Genomic DNA, 12,047 nt, shown 5'->3' on the forward strand with positions numbered 1-12,047 from the left:
CCCCTAGGCTCTGAAAACTTTTAAATCGGTTCATTTTCTAGAGACACAATCTCCTTTCCTGATAACATATCTCACCCCAAATAGTAGGCCGACATGAACTCTTAAATTAATAAAATGGGAAAGAATGTTCTTCAGCCAATAATAAAGTCAAGCCACCTTGAGGACATGGAGCCAAAGAGTTTATATTTTGTTCTACGATGCACATGTGTTGACTTTCTCTGTTTCTTGGAGTGAGGAAGGAAAAAAAAAAAAGACAACATTTTTCAAAAACAAAATACCTCAGGAATTAGACATTCCAGGAATCAAAGGGGTCTCTGGGGTCCAACTTATTCCCTCGTGCTCCTTTGGGAACACGATCAGCGTGTTTCTACTATTGCATAAGTTAATTCTGAATAAGCAATGCTGCAACTCTCTTACTCCTAAGCCCCATGTGCCAGATGCAGTTGCATCTGCTCTGTGGGCTGACGGAGGAGAGCAGCCACAACAGCTGCAGAGCACGTGTGTCTAGATGCTGGCACACACATGTCCCAGAAATGGAGGTTAGAAAGGAACCCATTCATGTGCTCCGATGCTAGGGAAAAGAAGACATGTTGCCACAAGTATAATCACTGTTGACTAGCAGAAAAGTACACAGAAAAATCTCCAGACTTGCAGGTGATAAAAAGCTCTTTGGAGAAGTAATTCTGTGCTGATAGTAAGTCCAGAAGGACCTCACAAAAGTGAGAAAGTGAGCAAAAAGGTAGCAGGAGATCTTCAACATAAATTACTGCAAGGTAGAGTGTCTAGGGGAAAGTAATCAAAATTACGTCTACATGATGCTGGCCTTTGAACTGGCAGTGGCAGTTTGGGAAAAATAATATGGGATCATCATTGGTAACTCTAAAATCACGAATTCCTTGTATAGTTGTAGCTGAATGCCTCCCTCTCCCTCACCCCTCCAAACATATATTTAAAAAAATAAAAATAAAAATGGGGATCACCAGGAATGATATTGAAATGAAGCTTTGGTGTCATGACATCTTGAGTATTACATGTACTTTTGGCCTCCATACCACAGGCTGGACTAGTGGCGATAGAAAAAGTATAGAAGATGGCAAGCAAAAAGATCAAATCAATAGAGAATCAGTCTCGCTGGGATCTTCAGTTTTGGAGGACAAGGCTGAAGTGAGTATTATTGAGATTTACAAAATCATGAAATCAGATGATAAAGTGAAAGCAGAACTGTTATTTATCAAATCTTATGGGAGTGGAGTTAGGGAGTGCTGACAGAAGCTAGCTGGATGTCAATTTAAAACACATACAGAATTGTTTATACATTCAGTAGGGAACCTGGAGTTTGTTGCAACAGGCTTGGAGGAAGATTCATCAACAGCTTCGGAAGGGATTGGAGGAATTCATGGTTTGGTTCTTAAGGGAATAAATAAACACATACCCTTTAACTTTCCTAACCTAATGACTGTGAATGCTGGAAACAGTATGTGGAGTTGGATATAAATAGAAGCCAGGCTCAGGTACTCCCCTTAAACACTATCATCTAATGACATTTTCAGAGAGTACAGGGATAGCTGGAGCAGCTATCAAGCCACTTAAGGCATTTCTTATGCTCCTACAACTAATCAAAGACGTGCCCAAGCAGCTGCCAGTCACTCACCTACTCCTAACACTCACTCTCCATCCATCCAAGGTCGTAGTTCATACACAAGAGGTATCAATTTTTAAGCCCATTGGCTCAGATCCTCACCTCAATCATGTTGTTTCTGTAGTTTTTTTGACATTTTTTTTTCTTTCACTAAGAAGTCATTTTCAAGCACACTTAGTCACATCACTGAGACAGAATGAGTATCATAGAGAAAAGTCAATCTTCTGCAGCATCTCTTGTGCTGCTAGAAGACATAAACTGAATTCAGAAAGCTCCAGACCAACATTTACTTTAATAAATGGGTCTTTTCCACGTGCACATATGCCTATCATATGTATGTGTGTATATTTGTCTGTCTGTAGGAAATCTGATTTACTTTGTAACTTGCAGTATTACTGCAGATGTCCATGTATTTTAGCTGAATTCAGTGCACTTCTCTACTTTAAATAACAAACAAGTGACTTGTTAAACAATGCAGTCTTTATAATCTGATGTTTTGGGCAGTGTTTTCTAAGGATAAAGAATTTTCAAAGTAATGCAATGTCAAATTAGCTACTCATGTCATCAGCTACTCATATCCTGGTAGCTAACTATCAAATTTTGAAGTTCTAATTAAATTCTTTGTGGCTTATGGTATACTTATCAGCCAGTCTAATATGATTTGCTTCAATATTTTCTTCAATAATTTAACTCAGGTTTTGTAGATGTATTATGCACATTTCTGGAATGCTAATATTTGCTGTGTCTTAGTAAAATAATTCAGCTAAATATCAGAAGTATTCCTGCAAGAGGTTTGGTTTCTACAGGGAAATAGAGATATTGAACAAATTACATACCTTCTAATGTATGTATATCAGAACACAGCTATAAACAAAAATTCAGGTGGACAGGACTACTAAACTCGTTAAAGAACAGTTTCTTCTTTTCATTTTTAAGTTAATAAACAATTTGGAAGAAAATATTAACTTGTTATTGATAAAATTTGAGAGGACACCAAAACTGGTCAACTGCTAAATAATGAGGAAATAAGGCTAACAGACCATTAGTGATTGTAAAACATGTCCATAGGATTAAAATGAATCCTCGGGCTGACTTTTTGCTAATAATTTAGAAATTTAAAACTTTTGAATTCCTAAGAAAATGATCACTGGAAGAACATATCCCACTAGAAATTACGTACATGTAGATTATCCAAACTTGTTCATCTTGGACACATTTTTTGAGTTCCTTAAAACTCTTCAATAGGCTAGAGAGGACTATAAGCAAGCATTGCTTTAGATCCAGATCCTTATGTTGACAGATTTTCCCTACAGATGTAGCTGTCCCACAGGTCTCTAAGTTAAGAGAGATTGTCAGGCACCAGAGCAGAGCCAAAACAGCAGGGAAAAAAGAGCTAGTAGTGTGTAATGCAATTAAATAAATTTGTAGTACAGAGAGAAAGGATTTCACAAAGAAGTATAAAAAGTCCCCTGCAGTTCCCGGAGAGGACAAAAAAATAACTCTGTGATGTGTATCATTAAATGATGTGCTTCTATAATCAAAATTGCCCTAGAACCCTGAGAGGCTTTCCTGCAAGCAACGCTGGAATAACTACATCTACAAATGTTTGGTGTGAACTGTGTCTCCATTTTCCAAATAAGGTTTCCTCTGTCAGAACGAGCTGAATAAAAATGTTTTGACTGTGAGATTGCTGCACTATAATTCTTTCATCTAGGCAACAGGAGAAGTTTAAAGCTCTTAATTTTAAATAATCACTACTGAAAAGAACAGTTTAGATCTTTGGCTGGAATAAATTGATGTAGCCACATGAAATCAATGTGGCTAAACCTACTTAAATGCGAAAAAGGTCTGTCTCTAAATCTAAACATCCGAGAAGTTAAGATTATGCATGCAAATTCAGCAAACTCCTATTCAGATGCAAATTTCCCATGGGAAGAGGGAGAAGGGTAGGAGAGAAACACTTCTCACCTCCGCTCACATCACTGCACGCCAGCACTGCAGCACACACCTTAAGGCAGCGAGCCTCTGCATCTGAATTGCAGACCTGCCGCATTAAGGCAGCAAACATGGAAATGCTTCTGCCTATCTTCTTGGATCCTGAAGTGCTTTGGCACCCAGTCCTTTAACGAGCACACACCAATTTTGGAGCCTTCCTGCACTATGGAAAGGAGTCGCATTTTTGGTGTGTGTGATGGTGGCATCCTCCAAGCTATTCAAGACCTACAGGTCTTGTGCAAGGGATGGTGGGGCTGGCAACTTCCCAGCACAGCCAGTGGGACCGGAGATGAAAGCTGTTTGGGTTTGGGAGTAGTGTGCAGAGGGGTTGTAGAGGTGCAGAAAACATTGGGCCATAAGTTTATTGAGAGTTTGTCATTTTTATATATTTTTATAGAGGTGGGTCTTAGAGTAGTGAAAAGGATTTAGCACCTATGTATGATACCAGGCTTCATTAATTCTCCTCCACGTGAGAGGAGGAACTTGTTCTACAGCAGGCAAACATTTCTATTATCTCTTCTCTGGTGGAGGAGTGTCAGGAAACAAGTATTTCTCAAAGTTGTTTTCATTATCTTTCTTTGAGGAAAACAAATAATTTCTTCAAGCTTATCCCCTGTCAGTTTAATTTGGGTAGGCTAGTCTGGTGGCCTGCAGCAGGAGCAGATGTAAAACTGTGCAGGGCAGAACGAAATGATAATCATTGCTTTGAGAGCAGAACTGCATCTGGAGTGACCTGAATGAATACTGATCCCTTTCATTCCCATGCAACATGAAGAACACCATGTGTGAGCATTATGCAGAGAGAGATTCCTTTAAGGAAATAGAATCATTCCATTTGATAAAGTTTTCTTGTTTCATGATATTTAGCTCTTTATCACAGTGAGTTCTCAGAAGCTTAGAGTGTTTATCTTCATACTGATTCTGAACCTGAAATAAAGGGATTAAAAGTCCTCAGTTATGCAAAGGCTTTGCATTGACAGGAGATGTGTAAAGAGTGAAGCAACTGAATCATCAGGCAGAGAAAAAGCAGCCTGATTCCTTTGGCACGTGGGTGCTCACAGACCCGCACCAAGGGACATGCTCCTCACAACAACAAAAGCTGCTGCACACCACAGACACTGACAGGCATGGCTCCACAACATTGCTTCGGCGTTAGATATACTTGCAAGATGTGGAAAAATGATGGGCGAGCCCAGCACTCCTCTTCCTTCATTACCATCTGCAAAGCCAATGTTTCTTTAGGATTGACATACAAACATTAGTTTTGCCTAGCATCTCTGTAAACAGAAAAGCTCAGTGAAGGCTAATTTTAAACAGATTTGTGTCTGGAAGATAAAGTTAGGTGGTTCCTTGTTTAATAAGGGATGAAAACATTCAGCAGTCTTTCCCTGAGCATAAGGAGTGGCATACTTTCATCCATCCTGAGGCTAATTTTTACACAACTTGTGGAAACTCAATACTTTTGAGATCTCTTGTCCTCTATGGTTAGTATTGACCAGCAAATTAAAAAGCTATTGGCAGGCCCCAGAGGCAGACAGATGCATAGACTTGTTCACCAGTGCAATATCACTGAATCTTCATTTCCTTATGGCTTTGACAAAATTGCATCCTGAAGCTAAGGCACTGCACAGTGTTTGTCAGTGTACAAAAAACATGCTACACACCATACAGCTCAGCAGTCTCTTTATTAACACTCTGGAAGGAGCACTGAGGGTTTCAGAACAACATGCCCTAGGTCAGTAAGAACAGAACCACATTCAATCCATGCCAAAAATCAACAATCAGCAGCCTCCCCTGCAGAAACACTACTGCAAGGCACACTGACCATAATCCAAGTCAAAATGCCCCAGCTGTAGCTGCTTCTCTCTGTCCCTACTACTGTGAGTGTCATACAGGTCCTTGGAGCAGTCAGGGTCTCCTCTGATCTTACCTAGCTGAGAAAAGAGGAAGAAGTCCATCTGTCTGCAGAAATGCATGAGCAGTGGTTCATCTTCCAGGCTTATCTTTGGATGACATATCAACATTTTTGCTATTGTTTGCTTGAATTATAAGCTACATTAAAGTCTCCAGGTTTTTTTAGTGGTCTGTGGACATTGTTCTGCAGCTAGCAACATAAGTTATATTAAGACAACTCATTTCTATGAAACAATAGAAAACAATAGTTCAAAGTTTCTTCCTCTTCTTTTCCATGAAGCCAGTCTCCTCTAGGATTTGTCATAAAAGGTACCTCCCATTGCACTGTGCTCTGTAGAGTAGTATCTATACATAGCTCATACTGTAAAACAAACGCACTGGGAGAAAGCTAATGATAATTAGGTTTGGAGACCTCAATGTGGCATTACACCACAGTTCAGCCTCCTTTTTGGTAAAAACCTGTAGAGACTGTGAAAGATAAAATAACCTATTCAGGGAAGAGAAGGATGCAAAATTACCTTGAGGTGAGCTCTCCAATTACAGTTCAAGTTGCTTTACAGATGGAAATGCTAGGTTTGTGTGTGTAATTTTGCATTGTTTAAGTCCAAAGAAGCACACCGGTTGCAGTCAAGAAAGGTTCTATGCCTTCATGTGGTTTGTGTGCACAATATGACACTATGTCATTCTGACCAACAGTGGAAGATGATACGCACTGCTAATGTCCTGTGTTTAAAAAGAGCTGTTAGATATCAGTATCGTCAAAGAATTCAAAAGTAAGAAAACATACATCAAAAGGAAGCAGTCTAGATAGATAGATAGATAGATAGATAGATAGTTATGAAAACTGTTAAACTGTAATCAGATAAACCAAAAGTTAGGGATAAGAATGAAAAACATAAAAATAACTGTTATAGTATAGGTGAATTGTAGATCCTAAGTAATAGTAACATGAAGTGTTCCCTGTAGGTATTGAAACTAAATGTTAACTCTTATGTAGTGTCAAAGTCAGAAACTCTTGTTCAAAGTATAGGATTCCCAAAAGCCTAAAAGTTGTAGCTACTAAATAGAGAATTATGCCAAATAGATTTACATTGCTGTGAAGCAGATAAATAGTTCATAAGTACTCACTCACTTACTCACTTTTTCACACTGAAAGTGAAAAAAAAAAAAACACAGGAAAAGTTTTAGATCACCAAACACTCTTGTAAACTTTACCCGATCCCTGACCCAAACATTGTTTTCCATTCCTTCTCACAGATATGCTGGTTTATCAGGTGAAATCCAACTTGTGTTAGAACAGTTTTGCACATAAAAATTAGTTTCATTAAGGAAAAAATACCAACATTAAGATGGCTAGTGTTGTTACAAGAAAGTAGATAGAAAAAAGTAGCTGGAAGCAAATTGGAAAGTGATGCTCTCCCCAGAGTTCATGAGCAGGGGTGTAATGGCTGGCAGACTGTCCTTAGTCAATTAGCTGTTACTTTCCCATCACAAGACACAGCTTTCAGTTGACAACTCTAATTATTTAAGCTAAATGTTCATTTTGGTTCTCCGCCCAAATGAGTGCCCCTGTCTGGGGTGGGTAAAGCAGTAGCTGGAACAATGTTCTTCAGCAGAGGTGAAGGAACCTTCTAAGGGAGAGGGAGCCACCAGGACCCACACAGAAGAGGCAGGCCTGGGAGCCCTGTGTACTCAGCTCCTGACTTACCTACATTTGGGAAGAGGCATTTGAGAAGAGGGGACTAATGTGACGCCCAGAGCGTAAGGCATGAGCAAGGGGAGAGCCATCTTGGTCCTAGCAGGCTCTGGTTCATCTTTAGTGGGGCCAGGAGCAGTGGTGTGGTGGCCTAGGGCATGATACCATTAACCACCTTCAAAAGGAGCGCCTTTCTGTGGAGAGGTACCTCCCCCAAGGTGCAATACCTACATTATTTTGCATCTCTAGTTCTTAATGTTGATTAACTTGTGCCAGTCGAGTACTTGACCTGGGGCAGTAATCATGAGCTTGGAAAGGGAGAGCATTGGAAGAGAACACAGCATTCATTCTACCTTTATTTTCACAAATTTCCCTGCTGGCATTTGTTGCCATTAATCACTTAGAGTTGATTTCAACTCCTATCAAATTAAACCTTCAAAATAGAATTAAAACAACCAAAAAGGGCCTGAAAAAAGTCCTCCAAAAAGATACACTCACATAATGAGAATCTCTTAACAAGACTGATGGCTCAGAAAAAGAAAAATATTGTTATCACTGTGCCACAAGAATGAAAGCCACTGACATGTTGAACCATCCGCACCGCTCCAGAACATGCGCACACACCCCTGGAATAAAACTACACTGAAAAATTACGCAGTTACTGAACAACCTTAAATTCATGTTATGTATCTTCTCTGTTTTGTTATCTTCCCCTCTGTGGCCCTGGAAATTCCTCCCTTTGAAGGCAAGAAGGATAGCAAACAGCACATAAGCAGCTTTCTGGTGTTATGGCAGGGGATAACCTAATGCTTGGTTTATTACACATTATTAATATAGTGTTTGCAATCATAATTATTAAAGTTCTTGTGATGTTCTCTGTAGTATTCATTGTATAGTGCCTGTCTGCCTTGCAGGCACTGGATAACTAAATCCTTACTGTACTACTCTGAGGTGAAGTATATTAATTTCGCAGGTAGGGAGCTGACCCAGAGTATTGAGTCAAAAATTTCCTGCAATGTTGGGAGCTCAGTTTTCAGAAGCAATAACCCTTCCTGGAGGATATATATTGATCAAATTTCTCTTTAGGATTGTTAAATGTGCTTTTTAAAATTTAATTTACATTAAATTAATTTACATAGCGTGGACTATCTGTTTTATAGGCTAAACTTACAAGAATGTCTGATTTGGATAAGCTTCTTCTGGCCCGCTTTTCTCATCCCCAAAAAAAACAAGCTTAGGCATAGGCTCAGCTCTTAACAAGGGGTAATGCACTACAAAACACAAGACATTATGTCCAGTACTAATTCCAGAAATAAGATTTTTACTATCAATTTCAGCATGAACATGATTTTCTTTATTTACTTAAGAAAACAAAAACATTATACTTTGTTGTTGTTGTTGTTAATTATGTAGAAAAAACATCCTTTTAAAGTGTTGTGCAAGTGGAATGACTATAAACAAAGCAAAAAATCCCAAGCTTTGGAAGAGGCAGACACAATAAGGGTGAATTGTAGGATTTCATCTTGCCTCACAAGATTAGAGCTGGCTATCAATGTTTTAGAGTCATGCTGTTTTTTTTCAAGAATGATTATGGTTTCTGATTATACAGTAGAAAGGAGTCTGTGGAAAAAGCAGCCTTAAATCTAAACAACCAAATCAAAATGGCTTTATTTCCCTTGCTATACTTAAGTATTTCAAACTGTATATGCAAATCAGCCAGAACTTTAAAGAGCAGTACATTTAAAATATGAACTTTAAGAGAGGCTTATAATTCAGAAAACTGAAACTGAAAGCTTTACATCCAATTTCAGCACCAGAATATAAAAGACAATTCAGCACCCCGAATAGTCCTTTATAATGCACGCCTTGCAGTAGGAGCAATGCCACACAGAAATAGCTCTCTTTCATACTCCTTACAGCTGCCTGCTCCAAGTGGCATGTCACATCTTTTGCTGGGTTTCTTTGTCTTTCACTGAAGGATCATTTACTGGTCTAGTTCTTTGAGTTAAGGTACATTAAAAGTAACCAATAATTTGGGACACTCAAGAAGTGGCAGTTCATTTCAAAAAGTTTTAAACCTGTTATTTGGGAACCCTTCAGCAAGTCTCATGATCGAATCCTCCAGTATGGTTACCTATAGTCAGTCATCACGTTAAAAAATAGAGTCATTTTCTTTTGGACCTTTAATTCTGCAGGTTTCTCTCTTCTTACTACTAACAGTTTGCAAAGGATCACCTTGAGCTGTAGAAATGCTGAGCCCAAGCAGTGTGACACAAACAGACATATACCGGACATTTTTCCTGATGCAGAATTTTGCACATACAGTATTTTGGCACTCACTTTTGTTTTGCAAAGCAAAAATAAATTTCAAGTCACCATGTTTTATCAAAACCATATGGCTCAACTCAAAGTTCTCCAGCTTGGCAAGATTTGCTTGTGGAAGCAAACGTGATATGAATAACTGAATTCCCTCCGCAGTTTAAATGTGTTCTTAGAGATGGCCCTGGCTGATGCTGAAAACAAACTATATTTGATTTAAAGTGATAAACACGATTTAATTCCAGTTTATATCATAAAAACAAAGTTAGATATAAGTAGCAGAAAGAAGGAAAATCTGAATATGAATTAATATTGCCCAAAACAGAGATGTCAAAGGTTAAACTGTAGGATTTGGTGGAATCCCTCCAATATCTCTGTAGAAAATCTATTAAGGCAAATGCTGCCTCAGAACCAGTACTCGAGATTTCTTATGAATTATGAGATAAAAGACACCTTTTGCTGTCTTTCCTTAAGTAATTGAAGAAAACTGATAGTGGAAAGAAAAGGGAGAATCCCTTCTTCTGGATATATTGCAAACACAAATTCAGGCAAAATACACCTTTTATTGACAGCGGAATAAATCATGACACTAAACAGTCTGAACACTCTAAACACTCTGAACACTCTAAATATCAACTTCAGACTAGCAGAAAAGCTGAGCTCATTAAATTTATTTGCATAAGATATTTTCATGTGCTACCAGAATTTATGCACAGGGCAATTACATTAGCTACTGGTGTTGCTCAAAGGTAGAAGGAGCAAGGTTTGTTTTGGTGCTGCTTGTTGTGCTTCAAGGACCATATGTTCACCTTGAGTTTGAAGCAGCAGTGATGTTTGGCCCAGTTGTCTGTTCTGGGTGCACACGTCTTGCAGGGAGAGAGCTGGCTGCACCATATAGCAAGTCAGACCCAGAAGTGGCTTTCCATTGTCCGTCATCCCTGGCTCCACCAGAAGAAAAAACATATCCACCATGTCAGTGCTCAGACATACACTGCAGGACTCTGAGTACAGATGCATGTCAAATTTGCACCAAAATTAATTCTTTTGGAGCTCTAAATTGCTAATGTAAACACATCCACAGCACAGACCCCTATCCCCTGCTTCCCCACACACACTCACACACACATGAAACTAAAGAAATTCTGTGTCACTGTGAGCTATGTACCACTGCAATTAACTTTTTCCATATTTATTCTCACCACCAAGGTCTTGTACTTTGTTTACTAAAATTCATTTATTTGCATTTTTTAAACCACAGCAAAACCCAGTCCTCCTGGGACTAGTCATGTAACATGCTAGTTAGAGCAGAATGGATGTCCATACAGCCAGATTTCTATTCTGAGATATAGCATTACACTGTAAAATTGGAGTAGGTCCAGTGACATCAATGGAGTAGCTCTGGTTATACATAATTTAAACCAAGATTAAAGTTAATTATCAGTAATAATACGCCAGCAAATCTGTCTTCCTCCAAAACACTGTCAAACAACCATGCTCAGTTCCTTTGCATCAACTTTTAATTCTATTGCAGTAAAAGATGACTGGCCCAACACACATTTTAAGGAGTATTTGGAGTAGACTGAAATGACAGTCAGAAAACTCCTTGCTTTCTCTTCACATTTTGTTAGCTGAAGATCATCTTACTCTTTCCTCACCATTTCCAGCTAAAGCAAAACCCAATTAGTCATTGACATACCTGGTTGAAGCTATGACGATATGTTGTGTAAAGCTGGGATAAGAGTGGAGAGGTGTTTCATAAAACGTTCTCAGGAAAAGCAAAATGTTATGGCATTCCTCTCTGATTCTTAGTGTAGTGTAAAGTAGACACATCATTTCTCTGAAATTCAGGCTTATTTAATGACATTTTGTCTCACTGAAAATGCAGTGTCATCTTTACCAATGGAAAAAAACTCACCTTGATTGGTAAGAATGAAATTGAAACATTAGCAAGACAGAAAATCAATTTTCTTTAAGAAAAATACTTCTTCCAGATAAAGAACTTCAAGAGAATTCACATAAAAGCAGTGATTTTTTTTTCTAATGACTCAGGTCTTCATTTTTCTCAGCGGTAACTGTATTTGGTAATCATTTACTTCTCTTCTATTGGAATTACTATTTTTCTTCTTAGCTAACTGCTTTGAAGCCATTTAAAATCTGTGTCACAACACTAGACCCCCTCAGTCATTAGTAATCTAGCTATGTTGATGTCTTAGTATGTATCATGTTAATAAGCATGGGTAATATGTGGGAAACATCAATTATGTGTATGTATTAAAGAGCCCTGATAAAGACAGATAGATATAGAGACATGCCTGCTATGACCTCATTTTAGATGCTTAGATTATGCCTACCTCTGACTGCTTTGTCATTCATTTGGCTGTTTAAAGTGTTGGTAGTTTAGTACAAGGAGAAAAACATATATATATATATATAAATCAAAACAGTCCACTGACATTAATGCCTAAATTCAATTCTTTCCCTACT

Source organism: Cygnus atratus, chromosome 4, assembly GCF_013377495.2.
Source record: "Cygnus atratus isolate AKBS03 ecotype Queensland, Australia chromosome 4, CAtr_DNAZoo_HiC_assembly, whole genome shotgun sequence".
In the NCBI taxonomy this organism is placed as follows: Eukaryota; Metazoa; Chordata; class Aves; order Anseriformes; family Anatidae; genus Cygnus; species Cygnus atratus.